The sequence below is a fragment of the Pangasianodon hypophthalmus genome, chromosome 28 (genome assembly GCF_027358585.1).
Source record: "Pangasianodon hypophthalmus isolate fPanHyp1 chromosome 28, fPanHyp1.pri, whole genome shotgun sequence".
Lineage (NCBI taxonomy): Eukaryota > Metazoa > Chordata > Actinopteri > Siluriformes > Pangasiidae > Pangasianodon > Pangasianodon hypophthalmus.
The window spans coordinates 9,237,092-9,247,263 of record NC_069737.1 but is presented as its reverse complement, the minus strand read 5'-3'; positions in this window follow the sequence as shown (position 1 = coordinate 9,247,263).

Here is a 10,172-nt window from a genome sequence, read left to right as displayed (position 1 = left end):
TTCTATTAATAGGCATTTTCTTACCGCTGAAGCCTTTCTGTGGCTTACTGAAAGGACACTTTACAAGTGTTCTTACATCCAGTCAGGGGAAAAAGAAAGTACACCCTCCTTCAATTCTATGTTTTTATATATCAGGGCCTAAATAACCATTGTATGGTCCTCACCAACTTCTATAAACAAACACATAACTTCAGCAACAACAACAAAACCGATTTCAATATGTAGTCATTTTTCCCCAAAAACTAAACCAACATTCAGAAGAACCAAGTGGGAAAAATTATGTACACCCTTCCTACTTCCACAATTATTAAAAGAGTAATTAGCAGGCAGGTGTTACTAATGAAATGCACAAAATTAGTTAATCATCAAGAAGTGTGACTTCCTCTAAAAAAGCAGAACTTTTGGCAGTTTGGTGTTCTGGGGCACTCAGGTGTTTCTCTATAAGATGCCAAAAAGAAATGACATCAACCATGACCTCAGAGAAGCAACTGTTGCTGCTTATCAATCTGGGAAGGGTTATAAGGCCATCTCCAAAGAATTAGAAATTCACAGTTCTACAGTAGAAGAAAAGGATTGTTTACAAATGGAGGGCCTTCAAGACACTTGCCAAGTAGTGGGCATTCCAGCAAATTCAGTCATTAAGAGCCGGGGGGTGAAAACTTTTGAACAGAATGGAGATGTGTACATTTTTCTTATTTTGCCTAAATATCGTATTTTTTCATTTAGTACTGCCCTTCAGAGGCTACAGAAGATAGTTACATGTTTCCCAGAAGACAAAATAAGTTAAATTTACCCTGATCAAATTCAAAAAGTTTTCACCTTAATGCGTGGTTTTTCCTTCTGGAGCATCAGTGAGCGTTTAAACCTTCTGTAATAGTTGCATATGAGTTCCTCAGTTGTCCTCAGTGTGAAAAGATGGATCTCAAAATCATACAGTCATTGTTGGAAAGGGTTCAAATACACAAAAATGCTGGAAAACCAAAGAATTTATGGGACCTGAAGGATTTTTCTGAAGAACAGCAGGCAGTTTAACTGTTCAGGACAAATAAGGGACTCAGGAACAACTATCAGTAAACAAAAAAAACACACAGCTGTGGATCATTCAGGTAACAACACAGTATTAAGAATCAAGGGGATGTAAACTTTTGAACGGGGTCATTTTTATAAATTCAACTATTATTTTCTCTTGTGGACTATATGTAAACATCTTTTATGTGAAATATCTTATTCAGGTCAGCACTAAATAAACAATAACATGCATTTTGTATGATCCCTCTTATTTTGGTAAAATAATAAACATTTTGCAGATTCTGAAAGGGGGATGTAAACTTTTGACCTCAACTGTATATTCTAATATTTCATGAGCACAGTAGATTAAGTAAAATTGACTACATATTAAGGTTGGCATTCTCTAATTAATTCTTACAGCAATATCAACAATAACAAGGTTTAGACAATCTTCCAAATTTTCTAAATTCATAACCAATGAATAATCTTTTCTAATTCAGAATGAACAGAAAACATAAAAATGATAGTAACATTTTATAATCTTTGTCTTACAGTAGAAGCATGACACAACTTTTGAAAAAATAAACATTGACGTCAATCTCTAAAATATATTAACATAGAACACTAAGTAAAACTTAATACTCATATTAAATAGTAGGCCTAAGTAACATTCTGTATTTCCCAGTCTACCCAGTTGTTTCATAAAAAACATAATTTAATGCACATAAAATCCATCAGTGAAACATTTAACCATAGTGGTGTTTCATATATCCATTATATCCCTTAACTTTTACACTCTCCACTTGTTTTTTTAAGACTGTATCAACATACCTGAATCCACCTTATCGTTGCAGCTAAACTAAGTACACAGCCACTTCTGTGTACATGTACCTTATATGTTTGTGCAGTGTTAGCTAGAATGGTAGTTTAAGTCCCCCAAAACAATAAAAAATACCACAAGGGTCATTTTTTTTATCAAGACAGCTAATGGACAAAGGTACAGCTTATCAGTGAAATATGAGAGTGGGGGACAGCTGAAGTTAGTCCAGCTCATTAAAACTATGGTGACAACCCTTTCTGCACAGTGTGACCATATGACATAGTATTTGATAAAAACACTGTTGTCACATGGCAATCATTCCCTGGAACCAAGCTCTTGCCAAGTTCCTGCTCAGTCAGCACTGGCTTCCAAATGATAGGGAAAGCTGGGGATTATGTGATGTTCATAGAACCACAGTTACATACATAACTAGTATTCAACTTCACTCCTCCTAACCAACAGGAGTGGTGCGAATCATCTGGATACCGTTTGCCATGTAAACTGACCCACCTTAGGACTGACTGGAAAGGTATTAGGGGTCTGATCTCTGCACTCTGGAGAGGGAAAGGTTAACCTTGTAGAACCTGGAGAAGGTACACATTCTTCCCCGGGTGGCAGCAGCACAGACTTATGGGAGCTACAGTCCTGCCCACGAGGAAAAGAAGCTACTCTGTCCCGCCTATAGGACAAGTTGATGACCCCAGTGGGCCAGTCTCCCTTTAGACAGAGGAGCTCCCTGTGTCTTTCCCCTGTGAAAGATAAACAGCTGATCTGATGATTTGTCTTATGGTCCAAATAGTACCATAGGATGCATTATAGGAACAGAAGGCTAAGGTCAATAGATTTATATGACTTTCTCCTGCTCTTTTTGCCAAAGTGATTGCTAGTGAAAAGGCAGTCTTTTAGAGAGACATTGTGCCATGTAGCAGATGGCCTAGACTTCGGAACAAATTCGGTGCTATGTATGTCACCAACCAGTCCAATCTGGGTCACGGCATCCGTGCTAGCCATCCAGCAGTGCATGTGAGCTGGTAGAGGCTAACTGAGGTTAATTTCCAGATGAACATGGTAGTTCAACTATTGGTTCAGTATCAGACTGCCTCCCAAATGTGGAATGCATGGATGAAAAGCTGGACGGAGAATCAGCTATAATGAGGACACTGCTGAAAGTCGCAAGCCTCCACTGCATGTGGCTTTAGTTCCAGGATCAAGGATTTTATTTGAGCCACATTGGATGCCAGATCAATAACATGCCTAGAAAAAGACCTCAGGTCGATTCCTCAGCTTCTTTCTTTCCTTACATGTTATTGATGAACATGTATGTTTATCATTAGGAGGTTGTTTAGGCTGGGGCTTTTGGATCAGAATCGACTCTGAATTAAGATCTAAATCTTCCAGCAGGACGCACCATATTGGTATGGGCATCGCTGTGCAGTCTTCAGAAGGGACATCTGAAACAACCGTCTCTAAACTCGGATGATGGTCAATGTTGAGACAGCGGACATATCACTGGTGTTTATTCTCCAATTCCAGGGAGCTTAGACATTTGCTGAGCAAGAGTGAATCTCTATGGCATGGCTTGTTGGTTCCTCTGAGCTGAAGCTGTGCATAATGGAACCAGGCTGAGGACTAACCACAAGGAGCACACTATATGGTAGAAAAAAAAAACACTCGAATGTGCTGGTAGAACGAAGTCAGGGGGCTGCTAGTCTTGGGTGGTGGGGGATGTGGAAGCTGAGGGATGCATTGCTGAGGGAAGAAAGACAGGTTAGCACAGAAAACTCAGCTCTAACCCCAGTGTGTTGTTAGCAGTCTGGCTAATGTTATAGGCTAGTTATGAGCTGTTATGCACATTGCTCCTCATGAGGTCCAACATGTGTACGAAGCGAGAAGAAGAAATGGAAAGATGTCTGTTTCACGATGGTATTTACATCAAATACTACATCATATGGTCAATTTGTGAATTGGTCGAAAGTCATATTTTTGCAGTTATTTTGTGGTTTGATTTGTTCATCGTCTTTGAGTATCTGGATGTGCATCTGTTTTATTTAACAGAAAGTACCTCACAGAGGAGTACAGGGTCAAGAAAGGCTGCGTCTTGGAGGCTTCCAGGTGGACCGTCGGCCGAACGAGAACTAACGTATGACACCGTATAATGATATATATGGATCTTCTCTGAATTAAGTGTCATTTTAAGGCTACGTGTTCTGCTTAAAATTGTGTCGAGGCAACTCGTAAACAGGTGAATGGCAGTGACTGTGGTGTTTTTGCCTGTAAATATGCAGACTTCCTTTCTCAAGGAAAGCCACTCACTTTCAGACCGTCAAGCAACAGTATTTATGTTAACACCATTAATTCTCAAGCATTTTATTATGCTTTTCATCTCTGATTCGTCTCTGTTTCTCTGTAGTGAGACATTCCACTGTTCAGGAAAGTGATGGTTTGGGAGATTATACATGAGAAGATCCTGTAAGCCTTGAATCAAACAGTTCTTCAAACATCTTCATGTCACGTTCTTTCTGTGTAAATTAAATCGAGTATGGAATTATGGATAATTATAAGGTTATTTATTTATTTATTTATTTTTACAGGCAAGAGCTGTGGAAAATATATTGAGATTAATAAAAAACTGGTCTAACTGCAGATTTGATCGAATTTATCGATATTTTGCTATTATGTGCCTAGTTTACACAAGCAGTTACATTTTTAATAACTCACAAATGCAACCAAAATATATAACATGAACATTTAATTAAACTCTTTGAAAATTGCACACTCTCTATCCCAGATGGGACATTTACAACAACAAACTAACAAAAAAAATTACACATTATTATTTTTTTTTTAAAAAAGAAAAATAAATAATGGGGGGAAAAATGAAGTCACATGAAATCAATCAAGCTCATGATTTATGATTTATGCCACAATGTGCAATAGTGCAAATCACTGAGGTACTCTAGTTGTAGAAAAAAAATAATAAATTACACAAAAAAATAAATGAATATAAAAAATACAAAAATAAAGCTGTTAAACTGATCTAACATTTGATCTGTCACACAATTTCAGATCTAATAGTCAAACAAGTGCTGCAGTGGTCTCTTTTGAGAGGTTTTTCTTTAAAAAAAAAAATAAATAAATAAAAAAAAAATAAAAAAAAAATCAACTGATCATCATGTTCAGGAGAGAGGACACTGCGTTCTGCATGGACAATATCACCTGCGGTGCTAAACACACGCTCGGACGGTCCACTGGTACCAGGAATGCACATGTAGGTTTTGGCAAGGTGTGCCAGGAGGGGAAACTCAGTTTGATGACTTTTCCACCACTCCAATACCTTACCCCCCAAGTTCAAAGATGCAGTGTCTCTGTACTTAACAACTTCAGCATGGGCCAGCTCTTTAGGGGGGTCTTGACAGTCTGGCTAGCGTCTACAGTGCAGAAGGTGTCACCAAAGAGATCTTCTAATGGTTTTGACTTCTTGGAAGAAGGGACATATTCTAAAATGAAAAAGAAAGCAAGGCTTAGTTATGTCAGAGACCAAAATATCATGTGTGCCTCTAACAGTTGTTACTTGATCAATAAAAGCACAAATCACATTTTCAGCTAGTTAACAGAAGCAAAAAATTTAACTATGGTTTGTACACAATTCAATTCAATTTTATTTGTATAGCGCATTTAACAATGGACATTGTCACAAAGCAGCTTTACAGAAATAAATGGATTCACAAAAAATATATTGTAAATATTTGAATTTATCACTATCCCTAATGAGCAAGCCAGTGGCGACGGTGGCAAGGAAAAACTTCCCGAGATGATATGAGGAAGAAACCTTGAGAGGATAGTGCAATTGTGCAACCAATAAATTCATCAGTTTTTGCAAGAAGTCCGGCTGGTTAAAATCTATCCACTGTCCACTGATGGAGTCCTGAGTACGAAGCTGCTCGTGGCAACCGCAGCCCCAAAGCCACTACAGCAATCGCAGTCCCAAGCCATTACAGTACAGCTCCCCATATGTGATCCCCATGCCATCTCCACAGCCCCCAGGTGGCGCCATCCCCAGCAATCCAAACAGTTCTTCAGGCCGTCCATATGGGGTCACCCCCAGCAGCAGCGAGCGAACTCAACCGATGAGAACTCCAACCAGAAGTAGGTCATCATCAGATGTTTTATCAGCAGATGAGTGAGCCGTTGCATTCTCAACCTGTGACACTGTGTCATTCTGGAGAGTAACACAGACTCAAGATCTCACACACATTACAGCAAATGGAATGGCAGTAACATATATACATATATGAATGGCATTTTAATGAATTAATACAACAATAAACAAAAATATATTCTTACTTTCTGGATCAAAAGTTCTGCAGCCTCATGGATGAGATCCTGGAAAGTTGCATCTCTGTACTCTTCACTTAAAAAAGGCAGCTTTTTAAATCTTGGATCCAAGGCAGATGCTCTATATAGAACTTGTCTCACATCCACATCTCGATGTTCAAGATCCTTTGCCATTGCCTGCTTCATCTCTGTAATCACACGAGTCTTCAGCTGTGACAGTTTGGCTTGAAGAGGTGCGATGACGGATACAGTTGGCTGCTCTTCCTCGAACATCATGGTGGTGGCGGTTTTCACTGGTGCGAGTAGCTTAACCATATCTTCAGCTAGAGTGATGTCATTCTCATTGAGAGGATATTCCAGCCAGTGATCACGTCTTGTTCAAGCTTGTGTTCTGGAATTCCGAGCAACCTCGGCTTCTCTTTTAAAACAGCCGTACCAGTCGTGCCGCGGTGAAAAAAATGACACGATTCGTCTCACTCTTCCCAAAAGACGGCCAGCACATTTCAGACCTTTCTGTGTCGCCAAGTTAATGGTACGCGCAAAGCATTTAATGTGAGGTGACAGATTTGCCTCTTCTCCAGCTATTGCCATGTTGCTGGCATTATCAGTGACCAGTGCAGGTTTTTTTGTCAAGTATACTCCACTCTTCACATGCTTCTCTCAAGACTTTACCGAGATTTACCCCGGTGTGTGAGTCATTCAAAACGCGTGTCTGCAGAACATTATTCTTCATTTGCCAGTCAGTGTCGATACAATGACAAGTCACTGTGACATAAGCTTCGGTTGTACAGGATGTCCATCCATCGGTTGTGATTGCGACTCGTTCTGCATCATATATTATCTTTAATTTGCCTGTACAGCTTCGGAATGCAAGTGCTGTCTTGATGGAATGCTGTATTTCGGTTCCAGACTATGTAGTAGGTGGCGAAAGCCTTCGTTTTCAACCACACTGTAGGGCATCATATCCTCGCACATTTAAAAAAAAAAATAAATAAAAAAAATAAAGGATTGCGAATGTAATACCCAGGGGTGGATTTAGTCATTTTGGGGCCCAAGGCAAACACAGACATAGGGCCCTCCACATCTCTTGTTCCACCCTTTTGTCACTCTATATTTATTTCAGACCTACTTGTAATTTCTTCTCAGCACTCCTCACACAGTGATGATGTCTAGACATCTGTTTCAACTGTTTAATCTGCATAAAAACAGAGCACAACATTCTGTTTAACAAATACATCCATTGTAAAATCTTATTTTCATAATATATTCTGTGTACGATAAAACGCATGGTCTATTTACAAGGAAGAGCTGTCATTGGTTGTCATTTACCTTGGTTTTCCAGCAGGTTCTCTGACAGAATCTCCTGAATAGATCTGCGTGCTGGGGCCTAAATTGGACAACTTGCTTAGGGTCACATGTCTTCTATCCTGTGTTACAAAAGTGACACGAAACAAAGAGGACAATAAGTGATCAATTATGAACACACAAAAGTAAAATAACACGCTGTTTAAAATGTTTACCTTTTCTCTGCCTTTCTCTTGCTCTCCCTTTCTGACCTTCTCTTCATCTCCCTCGTCTTTGCATCTGACCACCTCATCTTCTCCCTTTTTGTCTTTCTCTGTCTTTTTTCTTCTCCCTTCTGTCCTTTTCTCTTCTCTCTTTTCTATTTGCCTTTGTCTGTCTTTCTCATCTTCACCCTCTTCTATCCATTTTTGTCCATCTTCCTTTTCACCAGACTCTTCTCTATGTCTTTGTCTTCTTTCTCTCTTTTCAGTGCATTTTTATGTACAGTGAGTTTCTCTTGCTTTCTCTTACTAACTCAGCTTTAAATGGTTAAGGAACATTTTCAAGGACTTTCGGAAACTGTATTATTTTATGATACATCATATGCCATGAGGCTATATTGTGAATGACTGGGCACAGTTTAGATAGTTTAGTACATACTAAAATCTGACCTTGCGAGCTTTAGCCTTGGCAAATCTTGCTATCACTGATTCCATATCCAGGGCCTTCCTGACTTCCTGCTCCATGGAAATAACAGCAAGTGCAGACAGCCTGTCCTGTGACTTAGTTGACCTGAGCTCCGTTTTAATTAGTTTCAGTGATGAGAAACTTCTCTCACTTGAAGCTACTGTCCCAGGGAGAGTGAGTAGTAGCCTGAAAGCTATACTCAAATCTGGATATATGTCAAGTATATTCTCTTTACATATATAGTCAAGCATTTCAAATGGTGATGAGATATGGGTGGGAAAAGATCTAACTGCACCCATTACCTCAAGCTTCAGGTCTGTGGCAGCATTCGTCCAGCTTCCCTTCCTTCTCAGTGCTTCTCATTGTGTCGATTGAGTAAAGAAAACCGTAAAGCTCGTAGAACATTTCCATCTTGGAAAATCTGTCCTCTACTGTGACAAGAGCCGTATCGATTAGAGGCAGAAAAAAAACTCTCTTTCGAAGAGCTCTTCTGCAGTTGACTGACTGTATTCTGTTCCCTCATAGTCAAACTGTTTAGCTTTCCTTCTCTGACGCACCTCAGGCCAGCTCATCTCCACCTCCAGCTTCTCTGCGATCTCCCTGGCCTCGGTTTGAGCAGAATTAAATCCACGATTGCGAAATTCCTGAAGGAATTCTTTCACAGCCCTGATTTCTTTCCTCACTGTCTCGATTGAAACTTTGGGGCTCTCAAGGATCTTACTTACTCTATTTATCTGGAACAACACATTGTACCACACAATGGTACTTACCATAAAAGGCCATCTTTGCAGCTCCTTGCATATGCTTTCAGCTGTAGAGACAACATCGGCATCTCGTTTCTCTGCAGCGTACTCCTCTAGAGCAGTTAATGCCTTCACAATTTCAGGCAGCTGGTAGTGAATAGCTTTAACAGCTTCAGCTCTGCACTCCCATCTGGTTGTGGACAATGCCTTAAGTGTAAAATTCTTGACATGTTCTTTGAGAATGGTCCAACGGTTTTCCTGTTGTGTCAAGTGCCTGAAGAAATCCAACAAAGTGCTCATGAATGGAGACACCCTTTGATAACTCACAATTAACTATTCGTAGCACTACTGATAGCTGCTCATTGTGACTGAGGTCTGGAGTGCACTCCATGACTACTGTATAATATTTGGCTATTTTTACTCTCTCTGCAATGGCATCAGTTGTACATTTTGCCAAAAGGGAAGTTAGCTCATTTTGAAAGTGCTTGCTTAAATAGATGTCACTTAATTCTTTTGCTTGAATTCTCCTCAAATGCTCTCACATCACTGGGTCAAACTGAGCCATTAATTGTACTTTTCCAAGGAAATTTCCATTACCAGAATCAAACAATCTGTCTGAGTGGCCACGAAATGCAAGATTGTGCTCTGCCAGATGGTTTACAATAGCAATGAGTCTTCTCAAAATCTCTTTCCAGTGGTTTACTTCAACAGCAATTAGATCTTGGTTTACCTGATCTATAGCTGTGTTTGTTTTCAGTTTCTCAGGAAGATTGCGCCAACTATCCATGTTTGTAATGTGTTCAGCAGACGTTTCATGCTGTCTCGAGTGGGCTGAAAGATTCTTCCAGGTGTTGAACCCATCTCCACTGAGTGCCCTTTTCTCGGTTACCAAACAGGCGGCAACAAAAGTACCTAACGCAGTCATTTCTTTCACTGTACACGAGCCATGACCTCTTTATCTTTTCCCTGTTCTTCATTTGCAGGTAGTAGCGGCTGCTAGTAAATCTTCGCCCCTCATGATTTTTGGGATAAATTCTGTCTTTGATTTGAACTAGGGCTGCAGCTATGGATTATTTTAGTAATCGAGTATTCTACCGATTATTCCATCGATTAATCGGGTAAGAAGTAATTTTTCTTTATTAAAGAACAATACTAAATATACAAGAGAAAATAAGATAGGTCTCTTAAAATAAACAACTAAGAGAGAGAAAGAGAGAATGAGACAATCAATGTGAATGCGCTTAGTCTTTCACAAACCATAGCTAACTTAGGGACATCATAACTAGCCGCCATGT